This window comes from Panthera uncia, chromosome D1 (genome assembly GCF_023721935.1).
Source record: "Panthera uncia isolate 11264 chromosome D1, Puncia_PCG_1.0, whole genome shotgun sequence".
Lineage (NCBI taxonomy): Eukaryota > Metazoa > Chordata > Mammalia > Carnivora > Felidae > Panthera > Panthera uncia.
Window position 1 is genome coordinate 56678550 of NC_064808.1, and position 22913 is coordinate 56701462.

The window sequence follows — 22913 nt, forward strand, 5'->3', positions numbered from 1 at the left end:
TTTTAATTTCTTATTTAGATTCCTACCCTTTTCTGATAATGGATCAAATTTCTAGTTTGCAGTCCTCAGTTAATCGTTTTCTTCATAAGCTCATACTCATTGCCCTCTCAGCCATACCGCTTTATTATTATTGCTGTTTCGGCCCATTCTTTACTCCAGGTAGGCAGCCTTGCTCACAGTCTCTGGCCTGTGACTCATCTTCCCATGTGCTATTCTTCCCACACCTGATGCATTCCCTCTCTCCATTTTTGGATACTAACGTATCTTAGTCTAAGACATGGGACTTCAGGAGTGCCTGGCTGGCTCAGTTGGTGGAGCATGCGACTCTTGATCCCGGGTCATGAGTTCAAGTCCCACATTGGGCATGAAGCCTACTTAAAAAAAAAACAAAAATAGCACTTTAATTCCAAGGCTCTTTTATGCTACTGATTATAGTCATTATACTATGAAAAAAGCAATGCTTAGACAGAACTGGTCAGAAGTGGCCTAAGAGTGCATTAAGGGAGAAGAGGTCTAAGTAAATTAGAGGGTACCTCCAGGTGAAGTCAGCCATGTGGAAAGGGGTACATGGATACTAGAGTCCAGAGTCTGGGGGTCAGAATGCCAGGAAGGTTGATAGAACTAAGTTTTGGTCTGAATTCAGAGGTCACTCTCTCCTTGACGTGTTTTCTGTTTCTTGCTCTAAGTACCTACACCCTAAGGTCCAACGTCTGTTGGAAGATTCCAGGTGAAACGTACTCCTGGATTTCCTCATAAATCTCAGCTGCAGACACACACACACACACACACACACACACACACACACACGTGCACACGTACATACCCATGCAAGCATACGCACGTTTAATAACTTCTTCTCTGGGCCCAATAGGAATGCCTATAGATGGTATAAAGAGGTGTTAGGAATAGCCCAATTTACTTTGACAAAGTTGGAGGCTGACTGTATACAGCGGAAAATTTGGGAAAGTCAGCCCTTTATCTCAGACTCTCATCCCTAGTCCTGTTCAGTCCTCACTTTGGAGCACTTCTCAGGAAGCCTCTGATTTTATTCTTAAGTGAACTGAGTCCACAAGCACGCTGAACTAGCTTTATTCATCTGTTTAAGATATGGGTTACTTCCAGTTATTTTGTATCCTCTGCAATTTAATAGTCTTGTTGAAAATTTGAGAGATTACACTATGTGTGCATTTAAGATTGATACGTTAATTACTTTAAATCCTGAGAGAGAAGGCATCTTGCTCTCTGATGTTTTTTCTTCACTGTTGTGACAGTTTTAAAAGGAGACGACAATACGCTTTTTATAAACAGATTTTCTTAGGTTTCAGAGTGCATTCAGGAAGCCTCTTCTGACAATTTAGAAAGAAACTTTTAGCAAATTTGTGACCTTTAACCTTTTTGTGGTTCAACTCTATGTGTTTCATCTTTAACTGTTTCTCTGAGAATGTTTCATTTTGTCTTTGGCTTTAATGCCATCATTTTATTACGTTTCAATTTGTAACAAATCAAAGGGCCATTAATTAGTTTGGCCCCTAACCGTGTATTCTATCAGTAAAATATTGCCACCTTTTTAAAGATTTCTTTTTCTTTACATACATACTAATGCATGTTGTCAAAGGAGAGTTTGTCTTCTCAGCCAGCCTCATTTATACCCCATCTCTAGAGATGTGAACAAATCATACTATTAAAATGGCCCCACCTCGGTAATTTATAAGCCACGTTAGTGGAGGTGGATGAAAGCATTGGCATATGTTAAAGTGCCAGAGAAAAAGGAGTGAAGTCATTTAATACTGCATCCATAACTTGGTTGAGGATTTGAATAGTCAATAGGACCTTTCATCACAACCAGAAGTAGTAGTAAAATCACTTTTTTGGTAGAGGAAATGACAGAATTTAGTAATATTTGTTACTTCAGTATTTGGGATCAGTCCAGCCCGTTTTGAAAGCACAAGCTTAGAAAGACAGGCCTTCAAGTAGAAATCCTCAAGTGTTGTTTGAATTGCTGAGGGGATTGGTATGGCCTGTTTGCCCTCTTCCTGTCATTGCGGTCTAAAGGTATGTGTGTGTGTTCTGTGCTGGGCTTTGAAAGTGAATAAAGCAAAATGTCTCGGTTTTAGTACCATTTAGTAATATTTTTCACGTGTCAGCCCCTTTGTCTGGAAATAGCTTCCTTTGTTGGTTAACGTGTAACCCTGTAGGAACAGGCCTGGCAAAATTCAAGCACAGTATAATCATCATTAGTTAAAAAAAAACAAAACAGGTTCTGGGGCCCCTGGGTGGCTCAGTCAGTTGAGCGTCCAACTCTTCATATCAGCTCAGGTCATGATCCCAGAGTCGTGGGATCAAGCCCTTTGTTGGGCTTCTTGCTGAGTATGGAGCCTGCATAAGATTCTCTCTGTCCCCCTCTGCCCCTCTCCCCTGTTGCGTGTGCTTTGTCTCTCTCTTTCTCTCTCTCTTTGTCTCTAAAAATAATAAATAAAATAAAATAAAATAAAATAAAATAAAATAAAATAAAATACCAGGTTCTGCCATAATTGTCAGTGAGTTTATAAGTACATTGTGTTAGAATTTGTGTATAGCACAGTAGTTTGCTTTCAGTTTCCAGAGCATAAACAGTAGTAAATAAAAAAATTACAATGCTTTTGCCTTAAATTAATGGAGAGTTTTATAGTTTGAAACACACACACACACACACACACACACACACACACACACACCCATATGACCCTCATTATCGCCCTACAAAGTGAAAAGGGCAGCTAATGTTAAATGAGTTTGAAGACAGTATGGCTGTTGACATCTGTCACTCGGTTAGGATCACATATTCCGACAGGTGTGTCAGAGATTCCCTTACTTCCATATACTTCATTGTTCTGTGTACAGTTGACCCTTAAACAACATGGATGTGAACCATGAGGGTCCACTTATATATGGATTTTTTTTCAGTAAGGACAGTAGAATATGTGTTAATCAACTGCTTATGTTATTGGTAAGCCTTTCAGTCGATAGTAGGCTATTAGTAGTTAAGTTTTGGAGAATCAAAAGGTAGATGCATTTTTCAATTGTGTGGGCAGTCGGCATCCCTGACCCCTGCCTTGTTCAGTGGTCAACTGTATTTCCATCCTAAAAGTGCACACAGAATCAAAGAAGGTGACATTCTCAGATAGAAAAGGGACTGAATGTTTATTGAGTAGAGGCAACTGTTTTGTACATTATATTTCTATTAGTAAGCCCAATGCTTGAAACACTATAAAGTCTCAAAAGATGTTGACTGAATGAATGAATGAATGGTGATACAGCATCATCACACAGTTAAGAAACTGAGATCCAGAAAAATCATGACTTCCTTAAGATCGATGAATTGATTCAACAAGTATTTTGTCACACTTTTACCGTGTACTGTATATTCTGAGTCTCAACTGAGAGAGCAGTGCATGAGACATACAAGATCCTTGCCTCATAAATAAGCCAGACACAAAAGCACAAATATTGTATGGTTCCACTTACATGAATTATCTGGAATAGGCAAGTGCATAGAGACAGAATGCGTAGAGACCAGGAGCGGCGGGTTGGGGGGAGGGGGAAATGGGAGTTATTACTTAATGGCTACAGTTTCTATTTGGGGTGATGAAAAAATTTTGGATGAAGATGGTGTTGGTAGTTACAGAACATTGTGAATGTGATTATAATGAGCCTGTGTTATACACCTAAAAATGGTTAAAATGACACATTTTACTCAATATATTTTACCACAGTTTTAAAAATTAATATATTAAAAACCATTGAATTATATCCTTCAGATGGGTGAATTATATATCACAATAAAGCTATTTTTAAAAAAGAAAGGAAACTATGTCATTAATCTTACAAGCTAATGGAAAGAGACAGACAGTAAACAAAATAATTTTAGATTGTGGTTAAGGGCTGTAACCGAAATCAATTAGGCAATATAATGGGAAGTACCTGGAAAGGGACTTGCTCTAGATAATGTTGTCAAATAAGCCTTACTGAGAAAGTGATACTGAGCTAAGACATGGAGTTGACAAGGAATCAGACATGCAAAGAGCTAGGAAACAGTGGAGCAGTTTGTGCAGAAGCCCTGATGTAGGCAAGAGCTTGTTGTTTTTAAAGAAAGGTAGATAGGGGCGCCTGGGTGGCTCAGTTGGTTAAGCGTCCGACTTCGGCTCAGGTCATGATCTCACGGTCTGTGAGTTCGAGCCCCGCGTCAGGCTCTGTGCTGACAGCCCAGAGCCTGGAGCCTGTTTCAGATTCTGTGTCTCCCTCTCTCTCTGCCCCTCCCCTGTTCACACTCTGTCTCTCTCTGTCTCAAAAATAAATAAACGTTAAAAAAAAAATAAAATTAAAATAAAGAAAGGTAGATAGCCAATGTGATAGGAGTATAGTAAATAAGGGGAGAGGTAGCCAGGAAGCATATCATATAAGGCCTTAGAGATTATAAAGAGTTTCAGTTTTGTCTTAAATATAAAGGGAAGCCATTGAATAATTTAAGTAGGAAAGGGACTTGATTTGATTTATTTTTTCAAAGGTTGCCCTAGCTGCTATCAAGGATTATGGAGAGCTAGAATAGTAGTAAGTTACCACTGGGGTGCCTGGATGGCTCAGTCGGTTAGGTGTCAGACTCTAGCTCGAGTCATGATCTCACGACTTGTGGGTTTGAGCCCCATATTGGGTGGTGCAGAGCCTACTTGGGCTTCTCTCTCTCTCTCTCTCTCTCTCTCTCTCTCTCTCTCTCTCTCCCCCTTCCCTGCTCATGCTCTCTCTGTCAAAATAAATAAACTTGAAAAAAAAGAGAGAGAGAGAGAGAGTACTACTTAGAGGGCTATTTCAAAAAACCTGATGAGGGTTGGTGGTAGTTTGGACTGGGATAGTAGGGGTAGAGATGGAGAGAATTGAACAGTTTTAAAATATATGATGGGTGGTGCTAACATCAGTAATCATCAGGGAAATGCAAATCAAAACTACAATGAGATATCACCTCACTATTATCAAAAAGACAAGAATTAGCAAATGTTGGTGAGGATATGGAGAAAATGAAACCCTTGTGCACTGTTGGCAGAAATGTAAACTGGTGCGGCCAGAATGGAAAACAATATGGAGGTTCCTCAAAAAACTCAAAGGCGAACTACCATATAATCTAGCAATTCCACTGTGGGTCACTAACCAAGGGAAATTTACTTTACCTTCATTTACATATTCATTGTAGCATTATTTACAGTAGCCAAGACATGAAAACAACCTAAATGTCCATCAGGGGATGAATGGATAAAGAAAATGTAGTATGTGTTCACACACACCACACTCCGGAAAATTATTCAGACATTAATAAAAGAAAGAAATCGTGCCATTTGCAACAACAAGTGGATGGACCTTGAGGGCATTGTGCTAAGTGAAACATGTCAGGTAGAGAAAGACAAATACCAAAGGATCTCATTTATATGTGGAACCTTTTTTTTTTTTAATTTTTTAATGCTTATTTTTGAGAGAGACACAAGAGTGTGAGTAGGGGAGGGACAGAGAGAGAGGGAGACACAGAATCCGAAGTAGGCTCCAAACTCTGAACTGTCAGCACAGAGCTCAGTGTGGGGCTTGAACTCACGACTGTGAGATCATGACCTGAGCTGAAGTCAGATGCTTACCTGACTGAGCCCCCCAGGCGCCCCTATGTGGAATCTTCAAACAAAGATCAAACTCAGGTACAGAGAATGTTTGCTGGTTGCCAGAGGGGGCGGGTGGTGGTTTAAGAGGTAGGTAAAATGACTGAAAATGGTCAAAAGGTAAAACTTCTAGTTATAAATCCTGGGGATATAAGCATGGTGACTATAGCTAATAATACTCTATTATATATTTAAAATTGCTAAGAAAGTACAAATCTTTCTTGACTTATGATTGGCCTATGTCCTGATTAAACTCATTGTAAGTTGAAAATACCATGCTGAAAACTTACTTAATACACCTAACCTACTGAACGTCATAGCTTAGCCCAGCCTACCTTAAACGTGCTCAGAACACTTACATTAGCCTACAGTTGGGCAAAATCATCTCATACAAAGCCCATTTTGTAATAAAGTATTGAATATTTCATGGAATTATTGAATACTGAAAGAGACAAACAGAATGGTTGTATGGGGACAAAATGGTTGTAAGTGTATCAGTTGTGCTCTGTGCCGCTGCCCAGCATCGTGAGAGGATCGTATCACAAGCCTGGGAAGAGGTCAAAATTCAGACTTAGAACTATGGTTTCTAATAAATGTGCATCACTTTCACACTATCCATGACCCACACCATAGAAAAATCATAAGTCAAACCATTGTAAGTCAGAGACTGTCCATGCATCTTAAAAGTTCTCACCCTAAGAAGAAAAATGTGTAACTGTATTGTGATGGATGACTAGACTAATTGTGATGGTAATTTTGCAGTATTACATCTATCAAATCATTATGTTGTACACGTGAGACTAATAGAATATTTTATGTCCATTATATCTTAATAAAAAGTAATAAATCATGTCATGGGAGATGAGCTAATGGATTGAATGTGGGAATTGAGGGAAAAGGACTAATCAAGAGGGACTTCTAGGGTTCGTGTATGAGCAACTGGATGCGTGAAAATGCCGTTTATTGAGATAGGGAGGAGCCTAGGAGATGGGGCTAGGGAAACCAAAAGTTCTGCTTTGGAATTGTTAAGTTTGAGTTATCTTCTAGAAATCCAAGTAGAGTCATCAAGTAGGCAACAGGGTATTTGGGGCCAGAACTCAGGGTGGGGAGGCCAGTAGTGGAGATAAAAATTTGGAAGTCATCAATATAAAGATGATATTTAAATCCATGGAACCAGAGAATATCAAGCAGGAAGAGAATGCAGAGCTCAAAAGAGAGAGACCCAAGTATGGACAGAAACACAGAATGGGATTTGGTTCTGGGAAATCACGTTTAGAAGTTGGGTGGAGGAAGAAGCAGTAGCAAAGACTCAGGGGAATGACTAATCAGGTAGGGAGAAACCCAGGAGAAAGTCGTCATGTGGAAACTAAGAGAAGTAAATTCCTAGAAGGGAGGAGTAATCCACTATGTGAAATCCTGCTGTAAGATGAAGTAGCCAGCAGATTTGGGAATGTGGACGTCGTTGACAAGAGCAGTTTCAGTAGATCAGTAGGTGTGAAGAGTGCATAGGAAGTGAAGAAGTGACATTGATTGTAGACACTCTTCTGACGTGTGTTCTGTGAAATGAGATAGATAAATGGGCTCATAACTGGAAAAGACCGGGGTTAAGGGAAGTCTTTAGTTGCTTTTTAATGTTTGCTTTGTGGGAATGTGGAGTTGCTTACTTTTTAAGATGGGAAATATCAGGCCGTGTTTATATGCTGATGAGAGTGATCAGATAGAAACAGATTATCAATACAAGATTTAAAAAAGGGATACTTGAAGGAGTAGTCTTAGAGAAGGGGAAAGGAAATAGGATATAGAACATAAGTGAACATGTTGGCCTAAAATAAGAAAAGGGGACATTTTCAACACACTTAGCTTAAAAAAAAAAAAGCCAGTTGCATTTAAGAATGCCATTGGTGAAGCAGTATAATTATTAATTATATGAAATCTTGACCCTTGAGTACATATCTTTTCAGTATTCTGTGTGATGGAAAGGGAAATATATATAAAGCACTTCTGCATGCTGAAGTATAATGGTGTTTCAAGAAAAGGACTTGTGCAGTTGAGTTGCTAATAACTAAACTACCTGACTTTTTCATGGAACTCCATCTTTACTTGAAAGAATAACTAAATCAACAAACTATACAGACTTCGATATTTTTAAAATACTCTTTCAAAAATGAATGAAGTGAGCCTCTCAAAGGAAATCAGCTGATGATAAAATTTAAGATTTTAAATGAGAATCAGTATTTGGAAAACTTGTGTTTGCCCCCGTGAGATTGATAGCTTTCCATTCCTAAGGATGTTTTTGATGAGATTGGTAGTGGTATTTAACAAATGTCATTTTTAAATATTGTATAATGAATGTGTCAACATTTAAAACCTATATAACTAGTTAGCCAAGATCTTCAAAGTGACCAGTGTATGATGCTGTGAAATCATGTGTGGGTAAAGGTCTCTTTAAAGTGCAAAGAAAAAAAAAAAGAAAGATAAAAAAAGAAAAGAAAAAAATAGATTTTAATGTAACAGATGTGAAAAGTATTTTGGTGTGGTTTCAGATTCTACATTGAGTCTAACCTTTAAGAATCTACTACTTGTTGAGGGGCACCTGCCTGGCTTAGTTGGTAGAGCATGTGACTCTTGATCTCAGGGTTGTGAGTTTGAGCCCCACACTGAGTGTAGAGATCACTTAAAAATAAAATCTTAAAAAAAAATAGAAAAGAAAAAACTTTTGGGCTAGTATCAGAGAACAATAGCCATCATTATCTGAAAAGGCCTTTAAAATACTCCTTTCTTGGGGTGCCTGGGTGACTAAGTTGGTTAAGCGTCCAACTTCGGCTCAGGTCATGATCTCACGGTTTGTGAGTTCAAGCCCCGCGCTGGGCTCTGTGCTGACAGCTCGGAGCCTGGAGCCTGCTTTGGATTCTGTGTCTCCCTCTCTCTCTTCCCCTCACCCACTTACACTCTGTCTCTCTCACTCTCAAAAATAAACATGTAAAAAAATTTTTAAATGCTCCTTTCTTCTCCAACTACATATCTGTACAAGGCTGGATTTTCTTATGAAATAACATATGGTAACCAAATGAATGCAGACAAATCTATGAGAATCCAGCTGCCTTCTGTTAAGGTAGGCGTTGCAAAAGACACTTGCAAAAATGCAAGACAGTGTCACTCATCTCTAAATTTCTTTTTTGGAAAATATGCTTGTTTTTCATTGAAAATACTATTATATTAACAAGTAATAGATTTCTGTTATGATTTTTTTGAATGAATTAAATAAAAGTTTTCTCAATTGTTACTTCTAGTATAGTAAATATTGGTATATATGACCCATATGACACAAAGCTCTTTGACACCCTCAGTAATTTTAAGAAGTGTAGAGATCTTGAGACCAAAAAGTTTGAGAACCACTATCCTAGAGAATGTGGCCATCCAGATTCCCTCGAAACACCTTAGTTGCTCATAGTCTGATAAGTAAACCAAGACATGCTTGTTGGTTTCCCAAATGTGCAACATTATATAAGAAACTTACCAATTTGAACTCTGGTAATACTATTCTCTTCAAGTCATAAGGTCAGGCCGCTGTCAGTAGGTTCTTTCCTTATTGCCCTTGGCTTTTCTTTAAGCCAGCCCTCTTCTCTCCTTTCATGAAAGCTCAGGGACTTAACAGTAATACTTTGAGGATCTAGTTTACAAATACTAATGATGATTTACATTTGTTTTTAATGTAATGGCTTTTATTATACTTTTACGTCTGTATCACATTTCATACGTGAAGTGCATTGGCCAGGTCTATCTTTAGAGATAAGAAATTGAGCTGCTGCTACGCTAACTTCCTGAGCATGACAAGGCTATTAAATGGCAAACAGAAATCAAGACCAAATCTTCTGAGGTCAATCTGTTTATATCCCACTGACGTTTCTTTTCTTTTCTTTTTTGTTTTTTAAGTTTTTCAGAAATTTGGGCCTTCTTATAATCCTGTGAGGTGGACAGGTCACAGGCAGTTATCAGCCTTTTGCAGATGGGACCCCTGAGATCATGAGTTCAGTAGAAGAACCAGGATTAGAACCCGGGAACTTAATGACCTCTCTTCCTTTTACTCTTTTACCTCTCTTTCCTCTCAAGTTATTTTAAGACTTCATAGAAAGTAAAAGTAGCTTCTCCTTCCAAAATCAGTTGGAAACCTCCGTTCTGCCAAGGACGTGGTCTTTCCCTAAAACTTGTCTACTCACAGGGCCCACAGTGCACAGCTATTTAGAAGGGATCAGTGCCAGCTTACCCCCAGCAGCTTAAATTCATGTCTATTTCTTCAACATACAGTCCAATGTATATAACACATGGGGAGAAAACGCATTTTTATTTTCTTAATTCTTGGAATCAAGAATACAAATTCCAAGGATGTTTTAATAGTCAGACTGCCATTTTCCTCCCCTGCTGCCTACAAAATTTGCCAGTAATGTAGTAGAAACCATTTTTTCAAGTCCTATACCTATATCTTAAAAAAAAAAAAAGCTTTACTGAGGTATAATTCACATATCATACAATTCATCCATTTAAAATGTGTAATCCAGGGGCACCCTGGGTGGCTGAGTCAGTTGAGCGTCCAACTTGGTTTCAGCTCAGGTCATGATCTCACAGTTCGTGGGTTCGGGCCCCATGTCAGGCTCTGTGCTGGCAGTGCGGAGCCTGCTTGGTATTGATTCTCTGTCTCCCCCTCTCTGCCCCTCCCCTGCTCTCTCTCAAAAATAAATAAACTTCAAAAAAAAATTTTAATATGCAATCCAGTGGTTTTTAGTATATTCATTGAGTCATGCAACTATCACCACGTGTCAACTTTAGAATATTTTCATTGCCTTCAAAGATACCCTGTACCCATTAGTCATTCCCCATTCCCCAAGACCTCCATCCAGCCACCATTCTACTTTCTATTTCTATAGATTTGTGTATTCTTGACATTTCATATAAATAGAGTCATACAGTGTATGGTCTTTGTGATTGGTATCTTACACTAGCATAGGTTCAAGGTTCATCCATGTGATAGCATGTATCATTCATTCCTTTTCAGTGCCAAATCGTTTTGGCTATTTGAAAATGTACATGGATCTGCCACATTTTATTCATCAGTTCATCAGTTGGTAGACATTTGGATTGTTTATACAGTTTTTGGTTATCATGTATAATACTGCTATGAACATTCATTTACAAGTTTTTGTGGGGTCATATATTTTCATTAGTCTTGGGTATTTACCCAGGAGTGACATCGCTGAGGCATATGGTAACTGTTTAACATTTTGAAAAATTGCCAGGCTATTTTTAAAGCAGTTGCACCATTGACCTTCCCACCAGCAGTGCATGAGAGTTTCAATTTCTCTACATCCTTGACAGCACTTATTATTTTCTGTGGTTTTCATTATAGCCGTCTTGCTGGAAGTAACATGGTATCTCATTGTGGTTTTGAGTTGAACTTCCCTATGGCTAATGATGTTGTGCACCTTTCATGTGTTTATTGGACATTTGTAATATGTTCTTTGGAGAAATGTTCAGTCAGACACCTTGCCCATTTTTAAATCGGGCTATTTGTCTTTGTTATTAAGTTCTAAGAGTACTTTATACAACCTAGACACAAGTCCCTTCTCATATGTATGATGTGCAAATATTTCCTCCCATTCCATAGGCTTTTTCATGTTCTTGATAGTGTCCTTTGAAGCACAAAGGTTTTAAGGGTTTTTTTTTTTTAAGTTTTTATTTAAATTCCAGTTAGTTAACATACAGTATAATATTAGTTTCAGGTATACAGTATTGTAATTCAGTACTTCCTACATCGCCCGGTACCCATCACAAGTACTGTTTAATCCCCATCACCTATTTAACCAATCTCCCCACCAGAATGGCTAAAATCAACAACACAAGAAACAAGTGTTGGCAATGATGTGGAGAAAGAGGAACTCTCTTGGATGGTTGGTGGGAATGCACAAAGTTTGCTTCTGTGTAGTTTTAGTTCATATGTTTAGGTCTGTGATCCATTTTGAAATAATTTGTTTTTGTAGAGTTTAAGGAAGAGGTCCAGTTTCATTCTCTTGCATGTGCGTATCCATTTGTCTCAGAAAAATTTGGTAAAAAGACTACTCTCCACTCATTGAATTCTCTTGGTATTCTTGCTGAAAATTAATTAACCATAAATGTGAAGATTTATTTCTGAACCCTAAATTCTGTTCCATTAATCTATATATCTGTCCTTATGCTAGTAGCACCCTGTATCTTTTTTCTTTAAAAAATATTTTCTAAATTCAATAATAATATATGCCAATTGTAGAAATTGTTTGAAGTACAAAAGAAGATAGAAGAACAGATTTTTTATAGTCTACAATCTCCTCATTCATATGTACCTTCTAGATCTTCCAAACTTTGTCTTTTTCTTACATAGTTGAGGTAACATTATATATACTGCTCTGTATCTTTTTGTTTTTTTAACACAAGCATTTTCCTAACCCATTAAAAACTCTTAGTCAATATATATATTATATATATTATATATATACATTATATTATATATTAAATATATATTAAATATATTTCATTTCTGTGCATATAATTTATTTAACCATTCTTCTAATCTTGGACATTTATTCTTCTAGGGTTTTCTTTAAAATATGGTTATAATATTATAATTAGTTATAATATTAGCACCAATATGTACTTTATATATATACATATATATGTGTATATATATATAGTTACATATTTTTTAATGTTTATTTATCTTTGAGAGAGAGTGTGTGCATGAGCAGGAGAGAGGCAGAGAAAGAGGGGGACAGAGAATCCCAAGCAGGCTCCATGCTGGCAGCACAGAGCCTGATGCGGGGCTCAAACCCATGCACTGTGAGATCATGACCTGAGTTGGAACCTGGAGTGGGAAGCTTAACCAACTGAGCCACCCAGGCGCCCCTTGTTACATGTATTATTATGTTACATATATATTAATATATTTCTGCCCTATAAAGTGACATACTCAGATATGAGATATAGTAAGGTGAATATTAAAGCAGTCCATAGTGGCAGAAATCTTGTTTCTCAAACTTTTCTGTGGGTCCTATAATGTTTTTCCACTAAATCGGTTCACACCTAAGCTTTATGCTGCTGTGGACAAAGCAGATTTTCAGTCAAATCCTTACTTTGAAAGATGATAATTAACTCATAATCCTGTGTGATTTTTTTTCTCTTTAAAAGTAGAAAAATCATGGGGCGCCTGGGTGGCTCAGTCAGTTAAGCATCCGACTTCAGTCCAGGTCATGATCTCACTGTTTGTGAGTTCAAGCCCCGTGTGGGGCTCTGTGCTGACAGCTCAGAGCCTGGAGCCTGCTTTGGATTCTGTGTCTCCTTCTCTCTCTGCCCCTCCTCTCTCTCTCTCTCTCTCTCTCTCTCTCTCTCTCTTTCTCTCTCTCTCTCTGTCTTTCTCTCTGTCAGAAATAAAAAAACTTTAAAAAAAATTTTTTTAAGTAGAAAAATCACATTTTCTTATGTGTATGTATATATGTCAACCCACAAATATCTGAGTGTTTGAACTGTGCAAGGCCTGTGAAAGGCTGACTTTACTCTCAAGCTGCCTATTTTTAGGGGAGGGGAATTAAAAATATGTACAATACGTAAGTAGTTAGCCAGCAGTACAGACGTGCAATGATCACTCTCAAGGGAGAAGTTCTGTTCAAGATGCAGATCTGGCTCATGGCAGATAGAGTCCTGTGGTAGTTTAGAGTCCACATACCTGGGTATGCATCCCACTGACTGGATGAACTTGGGCATGTGATAAAATCTCACTGCACCTCCTTTTCCTTATCTTTATAAAGATTGGATAATCCTCCTAGGATGGTTGTGGGGACTAGAAACAATGAGTGTCAAGTTTATAGCTCAGAATTTGTCACCAGAAAGGGTACTCGGTCAATGGTAGCTGCCATTTTTATTCTTCATTTTGATTTGTCATTCCTATTAGGCTGATGTGGAGAAACACTGCTTCTGTAGAAAGCTATGGCACCTGAACCTGGAATTTGAGGATAGGGGGATCTGGGTAGTGAGAGCAGAGGGGGAGCTAAGGTTCAGAAGAAGCACTGCTTAAGGTATGTCAAGACCAGCCTGGATGAAGCAGAAAGTTACCTTAATAGCAGAGATAGGAAGGATGGTTTTGGTTTGGCCACCATTGACCTTAGCACCATAGTTAACAGTCTTTATACTTGAACCTCAGTGTGGTCTGTATGAGCTCCCTGGGCGTATTTGGGGTGTTTGGTGAATAGTTACTGATTGAACATCTTATAGTTAAGATTGATAGTTATTTGTTTAAAAATGTGTGTATTTAAATATATATTTAAATGTATCTTGATTTATTCCTATTTAAATGAAGGCATTAATTGAGGTAGAAAAATTATTAATATAGTTTTTCCAAAGTATTCTGTATTTAAAGAGAGAACGTTACCTTTTTGTAGTTACAAGTAATTGGTTAAGTGCTCATTATTAATTTTTAAAGAACCATGTCAGTTATTAACCAGTTTACAAGACATTTTTAATGATTTAGTAGTTGTGATCACTGGACTCTTTAGATGCCAAGTGATAAATTGACAAGACAAAATATTTTTACCTTCGTTGGAAATTCTTTCCACTTTAAACTGACACTAGAAATCCCATGTCAAAAATAGCTTCCAAAATAACAGCTTTCCCTTTCATCTGCAGCTACCTAAGAGCAGAGTGTGAATTTAGCAGCTTGTTTTGTTTAGCCTCTTTGGTAACTTCTCTCTCTTCCTTTTTCCTAGTTGTTTTAAAAGATTTACTTTAGCATTTTACTTTGCATATTTTAATATTTTAAGCTGCCAAATTATTTTCTTCAATTAAAGAAATAAATTGCTGGGAAGGTGGGTGGGGGGTGGGCTAAATGGGTGATGGGCATTAAGGAGGGCACTTTCTGGGATGAGCACTGGGTGTTATATGTAAGTGATGAATCACTGAATTCTGCTCCTGAAACAAATACTTACTGTAGGTTAACTAACTTAAATTTAAATTAAAAAAGAGAGAGAGAGAGAGAGATTCCTTATTCAGTAGTGACATTAGCCTTTTGCAAAGCACCTCAATTGAGTAACATTCTTTGCTGGGAGGAAAATATTTAAAGAATGCACCTCAACTGCAATGAAATTTACAGTGTGTAATTCAGAGAAGGTAGACTATAAATTGTAGCTATTTTTTATGGTTAAGCCTCATGAAATGAATTATGAGAAATAATACCTATGAAAAGTCTGATTTTAGTTGGCATGAAAGGAACCAGCATGACTTACATATAAGCTATTTAAGGGAATGAACTTCAAAAAATTATTATATGTAAATTTTGATACCTATTAGAAACAAGCATTTTAAAGTGTCCACACTTGGGTTTCCAGGGATGATAAAATTGTGATCCTAATGAATGTAACTTTATCAAGTGAAAGGCCAAAATCCTAGAATAAAATGCACTAAAATAAATGCAGCATAGTGAGTGTTTCAGAGCAAGCCCTATGGCTCTAGACTGCAAGCGTTCAATGCCAGTTGTATCACTTTAAACTGTATGATTGTGGATAAGTTACTTCATCTCTCTGTGCTTTCATATCCTGTAAAATGAGAATAATAAGAATGCCTATAATTAGAGGTACAGTTCCTATCTCTTAGAGTTGTTATAAGGATTAAATAGTATTTAAAAAGACTTAGAATAGTGCCTGGAACAGAGTAAGTGCTAAATATGTTTGCTAAATAATAAAATGCAAAGTACAGGGTAATCTTTGTGATAAAGAAATCCCATATGCCACAAATGGGAAATGAGGAGACAATGTGTGGAAGGAGATAACGAGCTACAGTTACAAATAAGTAAAAGAAGGGAAAATTGCCTTTTTAGCTGCGTCAGTGAGTACCATGTCTATGGAAGGAAAAGTATTCAACTTGTTTAGTGTAAATGAGTTTTTAGTTTCAAGTTAAGGTGATCATTTTCTTTTTTTTTTTTTTTTCCAAAATAGAAATTACTTTTATCGTGGAAATGATCCAGTCTCAGTGTAAATTTTTAAAATACAGAAAAGCATTAAGGAAAAAAAATAAAGCCCCTTGGGTTTCTCCTACTCAGAGACGACCATTGTAATATCGTGGTGAACATCTTTCCAAATATCTATGCGAATATACATATGCATAAGTTAAATAAGTAAAATTTTATGTAAATGGTTTCAGAGCATGCATTCTATGGTTTGTTCTACTTTTTTCATTTAACTGTATTGTGAAGCTAAATTCATGTTGATGAGTATAATTGTGTAAAATTTTGTTGTCACCACGGCCTTTTGTCAGATGGACATACTGTAATTGACAGTTTCCTTGTTGGTGGACATTTAGATGGTTTTCTAAGATTCCCCTATTGTATACAACATTGGAATGAGGAAGCATCCTTCCTCGTTAGTAATACCTGCGTTCTGTTATTCGCTTAGGATAAGTACCTAACTGTTGGGTCAAAGAATATACATATTTTAAAGTTAGGTGTATATGTGCTTCTTTACCCTCTTGTCAATATTATACATTGCATGTTATTGTATATTGTATGTTTATTAACCACCTTTTTTCATATGAGAGAAGAAATATATCTCTATGCTTTTATTTGTAGCTTTTTTTAAATAGATGTTTATTGATTTTTGAGAGAGAGAGAGAGCATGAGTGAAGGAGGGGCAGAGAGAAGGGGGACAGAGGATCTACAGCGGGCTCTGCTCTGACAGCAGCGAGCTGGATGCAGGGCTCTAACTCATGAACCGTGAGACCATGACCTGAGCCAAAGTTGAGTGCTCAACCAGTTGAGACACTCAGGCACCCCTATAGCTTTTTAATTATTAGTGAGTGTTAAGTTCGCGTATTTCATAGATTTATTTGCCGTTTCAAGTTGTTTTGTGAATAACCAATACCTTTTGATAAATATGCCTTTTTAAAAACTATAGGTACTGGGCTTGGAACCGCCAAAAGGATATAAGATATAAGGAAATATACGCAGGCCTTGCAGCTAAGAATGAAGAATTTGCTAAGTCACAGACTTATGTCAGTCTTTATTTCTCTTTTTTTACCTCCTTTTTTCCCCCCAGTCCTCTCTAGGATTGTCGGTTCCCTTGCTCTGGCAGTAGGGCAAAGGCTGGATGAAGGCATATATGAAAGAGCCTCTTCTGGACCGCTGTCTCCCACTGCCTGGCTCATTTCTTCATTCTTTTCTTCTGCTTGGCACTTTTTATTTGCTGTAGATGTTCTTTTCATTCATCTTAGACCTATGACTGGTATGCATATTTCTGTTTACTCTCTTGGTGTTTTCTGTGGCTCCAAGTAGGGCAAATTCATCCCCTGTTCTGTCTCAGGTCCTGGGCTGGGCACTGGGGAGACAAGAATGGATAGGACTTGGTTCCTAAACCTGGTGCTCACCTTCTAGCCAGATCTAGTGCACCTCCTGACCAGCACCATAGTGTAGTGTGTGCTAATAATATATGAAAAATTATTTGGGAAGTATTCCTAAAGGAAACATTCAAGCTGGACCTTTTTTTTTTTTTAATGTTTATTTATTTATTTTGAGAGAGAGCACAAGCAGGGGAGAGGCAGAGAGAGAGGGCGAGAGAGACAGAATCCCAAGCAGGCCCCTCTCTGTCCTCACAGAACCCAATGCAGGGCTTGAACCCATGAACCGTTAGATCATGACCTGAGCCAAAATCAAGAGTTGGACACTCGACCGACTGAGCCAGCCAGGAGCCCCTCAAGCTGGATGTTTAAGGGCGAGTCACAGTTTGCTCTGAAAGAAGTAGAGGGAAGGGAAGTAGAGAAGAGAAGGTAAAGATCCCCCAAGCAGAGGTACTAGTGTGAGCAAAGCTGAGAGTAGATATATACACTGGAATCAGTCAGTGTCTCTCCCCAGGCTTCTTGATAACATGACTTACTCTGGTTTCCTGGACAGTGAGCTCTTCTCACTGTCTCCTCCTCTGTAATTATTGTCTATGATATGTTAACCCCTTTCTGGGGCATTGCGTTTTTAATCAGAGGGAACATTGCATTCCTAGAGTACTTACCCAAATTTAGCAGTATTTTTCCTGTTTTGCTGTTTGCAAATTGATATAATATTTTTTTTTAATTTTTTTTTTTTTAACGTTTATTTATTTTTGAGACAGAGAGAGACAGAGCATGAACAGGGGAGGGGCAGAGGGAGAGGGAGACACAGAATCCGAAACAGGCTCCAGGCTCTGAGCTGTCAGCCCAGAGGCCGACGCGGGGCTCGAACTCACGGACCGCGAGATCATGACCTGAGCCGAAGTCGGCCGCCCAACCGACCGAGCCACCCAGGCGCCCCGATATAATATTTTTAACTCATCATGGGATAATTTTAGAAAGGCATAAAAGAGGTGGTGCTATCTGTTCAAGGTATTCAAACAAAAAATGCAAATCTCTTGTTCTCTTCATCCTTATGAAAACAGACACTGAGTCAGGCTTTGTCCTCAATTAAGCATGGTGGATTGGGCTTTGAGCACTAAACTTTTATTTCTTCTCTATTGCTTGGTATAATAGTTATACAGGTAATCATAATAATGTCTGTAGCTTAGCATTGTACAAGTCACAGGGCACTTTTTGTTTTTATTTTTTTAATGTTGACTTTTATTTTTGAGAGCGAGTGTGTGTGTGCTCATGTGAGCAGGAGAGGGGCAGAGAGAGAGGAGACAGAGGATCTGAAGCAGGCTCTGTGCTGAGAGCAGGGAGCCCAGTGTGGGGCTCAAACTCGAGAACCGTGAGATCATAACCTGAGCCAAAGTCAGATGCTTAACCAACTGAGCCACCCAGGCGCCCCTACAGGGCACTTTTTCTTATAATCTCCCATAACCCTATGAGGCATACAATTATTGTTTGCTAATAAGGAAACTAAGCTTTGAACAAGTTGAGTGCACTAATTCAAGGTCACACAAATCCATTAAAGGGTAGAGCCAAAACTTGGACCTTGGTCTTCTGATTCAAAACCCAGGATCTCTAGCTTTTAGGGGAAGATAGCGCAGTTGGTTTGAGATTCCAGATTTTGAAACTTTTAATGATTATATTTTGCTAATTTATATTTTAATAAGAGAATGGGAAAGATGGTTATTCTAACAGACCCACAGTTACCTGTGGATAGACCCAAATAAGAGTCCTGTATTTAGAACACCAGCTTTGTAGATACTTGTATAGGCTGTCAGTTTAAAAGGTATATATATTATAAACTCAGACTAGCATTTTACAGTTAAATAACTTGAGTAGATACAATGGAAGGAAGAAAATATTATCATCCAAAGGACTCCAAAAAGGTGGATGAAATGGTTTAATGGAAAGAACGTAGCACCAACAATTAGAAATTGTGGTGTTCTTGTCCATCTCTTATTACTTGCTGGAACCTTGGGCAAGTCTTCTATTGGGATTCCGTCTTCTCATCTAAAGAATAAAGGGGCTGAGCTGTATGTACTCTGAGGTCCATATCAGTCCTAATATTCTTTGAATTTGTGCTTCTTAACTTAACCACTCGTTTCATTCTGTTTGTTGCTTTCTTTTATTATCACCTTCCAAGTTTTTTTACTTACCACAGCATGATCAAAAAGATTCTTTGATTCTCTAAGATACCGTTTGTGAACAGTATGCTATATGGTGATAATCTTGTTGGTAGAAAATAAGCAGAGATTTGTGGAGTACCATTCCTGGTAAATAATGGGTCAATGTAAGTCCATACAATATGGACTTAAAATAATGGTAATACCACCATACATTTACATAGTGCTTTGTAGTTTTCAAAGTGCTTTCACATTAAAAACCTATATACTAACCCTCATAATTTCTCCTCTGAAGTAGATTTAGTAAGAATTTTCACCTTTGAGGTGCCTGGGTGGCTCAGTTGGTTGGGTGTCTGACTTTTGATTTCGGCTCAGGTTGTGATCCCAGGGTTGTGGGATTGAGAACAGCTTCCTGCTCTGCACTGACAGCATGGAGCCTGCTTGGGATTCTCTCTCTCCCTCTCCCTCTGCCCCTCCGCCCAACTCTCTCTCTCTCTCTCAAAATAAATAAACATTAAAAAAAGAAGAAGAAGAACTTTCACCTTTGATTTAGTAATTCTTCTTGGGAACTCTATCATAAGGAAATAATTCCAACTTCCCGAAAACAGTTAAAAGATGTTTATCATAACTGAAAATAGCTATCCAGTGAGTAGGTTAAATAAACTGAAGAGCACCCACAGTCATTAAAATTTTTATGAAGATTAGGTAATAGGATAGAAACACATTTGTTATTGGTGACGAAAGGAGGATATGGAGTTGAAGGTATATACTACGATTACAGCTATGAAAATAAAAATTTTAAAGGCACCAAATAAACATTCACCCTTTATGTAGGGGGAAAAACACCACACAGATATATGTCAGAATTGTGTTACGTGTTTGTTTTGTGGGATTGGGGGTAATTTTTCTACTTACCTGTCTCTGATTCTTTTTATTTGAGTACCTTATTGCTTTTATAATAAAATGTGTATATATAAACACATATTAAATATATACAATAAAATATATAATTATATATATTTTCAGATAAAACCCAAGGCCTAGTAAGGTTTCTTGACATTCTCAAAATGGTACAAATGCTTCCTAGTGAACCTGGGACTAGAAACCAAATTTCTTAATCCATCTATTACTATTAGTACTGGGCTTCTACCCTCAAATTGTATGATATGCCAGCAGGTAGAAAGAGGCTAGCTTTAAAGAGGTTACCTAGGTACATTTTTTTTTTTCTTAATAGTATGTGCTTTCCCTTTGGCATTCATTAGTTCTTAGTAAAATTAACAAAATCAACATGCTTTTTTCATACTTTTTAATTTTCTGTTTTTTTATTTTATTTTTTAATGCTCATATATTTATTTTGAGAGAGACTTTTTGAGTGTGTGACGAGTAGGGGACGGGCAGAGAGAGAGACAGAATTACAAGCAGGCTGTCAGCACAGAGCCCAACATGGGGCTTGATCTCATGAACCATGAGATCATGACCTGAATGAACCGAAACCAAGAGTCAGATGCTCAACTGACTGAGCCACCCAGGCGCCCCTTTTGTACTTTTTAAAACATAGCAGTATACCATTGGCTGAGTAGGTTTTAGGACAGTATAATATGGTTAGGAACATAAGCACAAATGAGCATGGCTTAAATTCTTGGTTCAGTATTGTCATGATGATTGTGTTGTTGTATAAGAATTTTCTGTCTGGGCCTCAATGTCTTTATGTGTATGATGGGGCTCAGAGAGGTCTATTGTGCAATATAATGTTGTTGCCACCTTTTTAAAACTGCTCTGAAACATTTCTGTCCCCTTGATGTTCACCTTTACAGATAACAGTTTTATCTCATTGTTTTTAGACTGCCTTGCGAGGCAACTTAATGTTTTTAGAAAAAGCCCTATATTCATTTTAGCTTCAGTGTTGCCTCTAACTCTTTGGTTCTCTGACTCAATTTGCCTCTTTGACCCACTATGACATTAGGCAAATCTCTTCATCTTTCTAAGCCCTAGATCCTTCTAAAATAGGGGTGTTGAAATAAATAATCTCTCCATTTCCTTCTAGCGGTAGTGTTCTGTGATTCTTCCCAATCTTGTTTTGAGCGCATCCACGATAAAAACAAAAACAATAACTACACACACACACACACACACACACACACACACACACAGCAGCACAACAAATTGGCATCTCTTAACGTAGAGGTGATGGGAGCATAAACTGATAAAAATCATTTTAGAAAGCAATTTGGCATTATCCAGTGAAGTTAAAGATACACATATGAGAATGTTTATGGCAGCATTAATAGTAATAGCCAGAAACTGGAAACAGCTTAAAATCTGTCAGCAATATGTTTATCATTAATCATGATATATTTGTGTAATGGAATACTGTGCAGCCGTGGAACTCTAGCCGTATGCAATGATAAGGATGAATTTCACAAACATAATGTTGAGTAAAAGAAACAAAACAAAAGAGAATCTCCATAATGTTATTCTATTTATGTATGGTTCAACACTAGGCAAGGTTAAACTGTATTGCTCAGGATGGAAACTATATGAAAAGCAAGCATGGTGACTGCCTCTGGGAGAGAAGAGGGCTCATAATGAGAAAGGGGCTCATGGGGAGCTTCTGGGACACTAGCAGCATTCTTTTTCTTGGCTTGAGTGCTGGCTGCACAGGGGTTTGTTTTATAATGGTCCTTTAAACAATGCGCATACGTGCTTTAAGCATTTTGCTTATATGTATATCTTGACATGAAAACATTATAGCATAACAAAGATAAAAAGGTATACGTGTAATGCTATTTCAGTGAATTCTTGCAGTCTCTGAAAAATACGTGCTACTACTAAGGACTGGGTATTTCAGTGTCATGTACCAGAGGGAAAAGGATTTTGAACTAGAGCACTTGGAAGTTCATTTGTCTTAGCTTCACAGTTAAGAATGTCTATTGTTGTTGATTATCTCTATGCAAAGCACTTTTTATTCTCTATCCCCAGTCTTCACAATAACCCTTTCACGTTTTTATTATCCTCATTTACAAATTAGGAAACTGACGCTCCTTGGTTAAGGAGGAATTCTAAATAAATCACGGAACCAAATAAGCATGGGGTATTTTTGATATTTGTTTTCTCCTTCATGTTACGGAAAGATAAATTGGGAACAATATTTGTGACCATTTTAAGGTGGCATAATGTAAAAATAAACTCCAAATAAATGAATAGACCGAGTCCGGGATAAATCTCTTTTCTTCAAAATGTGCCTAAAAGCATGGAAGGTGTTTTAAATACTTACTAGTAAATGAGTTTGTGGGTACTTGGGCATTTACCACTTACGAGTCAAGCCCCCATGTTGAGTGTTACAATTGAACGTAATTAGAACAGAAAGTGAGAGAAACAATGTCTACATTTTTGATAGACTAATTGTGGTGGTCACTTTATCTAAAGCTTGCTGAACTATGACCACTAAACTAACCACGAAAAGGAAATTATTTTGTATAGCCAAGCCAAAAGCAAGTTTTTTAGATTTAGTTTGCAGTGTCACTTAGGATTCTTAAAAGCTTATGAACCTTCACCTTCTTTTAATAAGCCTTCATAATGACGAGGTCCCCCGAGAATGAAATCATCTGAGTGGAATGTGCCTGTGTCTTAAGATCTGATAAACATCACTTCATGGTATTTAGGAGATTAAAAGAGACTTAAA

The 22913-nt window shown here is 37.7% G+C and overlaps 2 protein-coding genes across 4 annotated transcripts in view; both read left to right on the forward strand.

Annotated features, from left to right (window-relative positions):
* Positions 1–22913, forward strand: part of RPS3 (ribosomal protein S3) — a 780806-nt gene that overhangs the window by 595481 nt on the left and 162412 nt on the right. The window lies entirely within an intron of this gene.
* UVRAG (UV radiation resistance associated) overlaps positions 1–22913 on the forward strand; it is a 296234-nt gene that overhangs the window by 217336 nt on the left and 55985 nt on the right. The window lies entirely within an intron of this gene.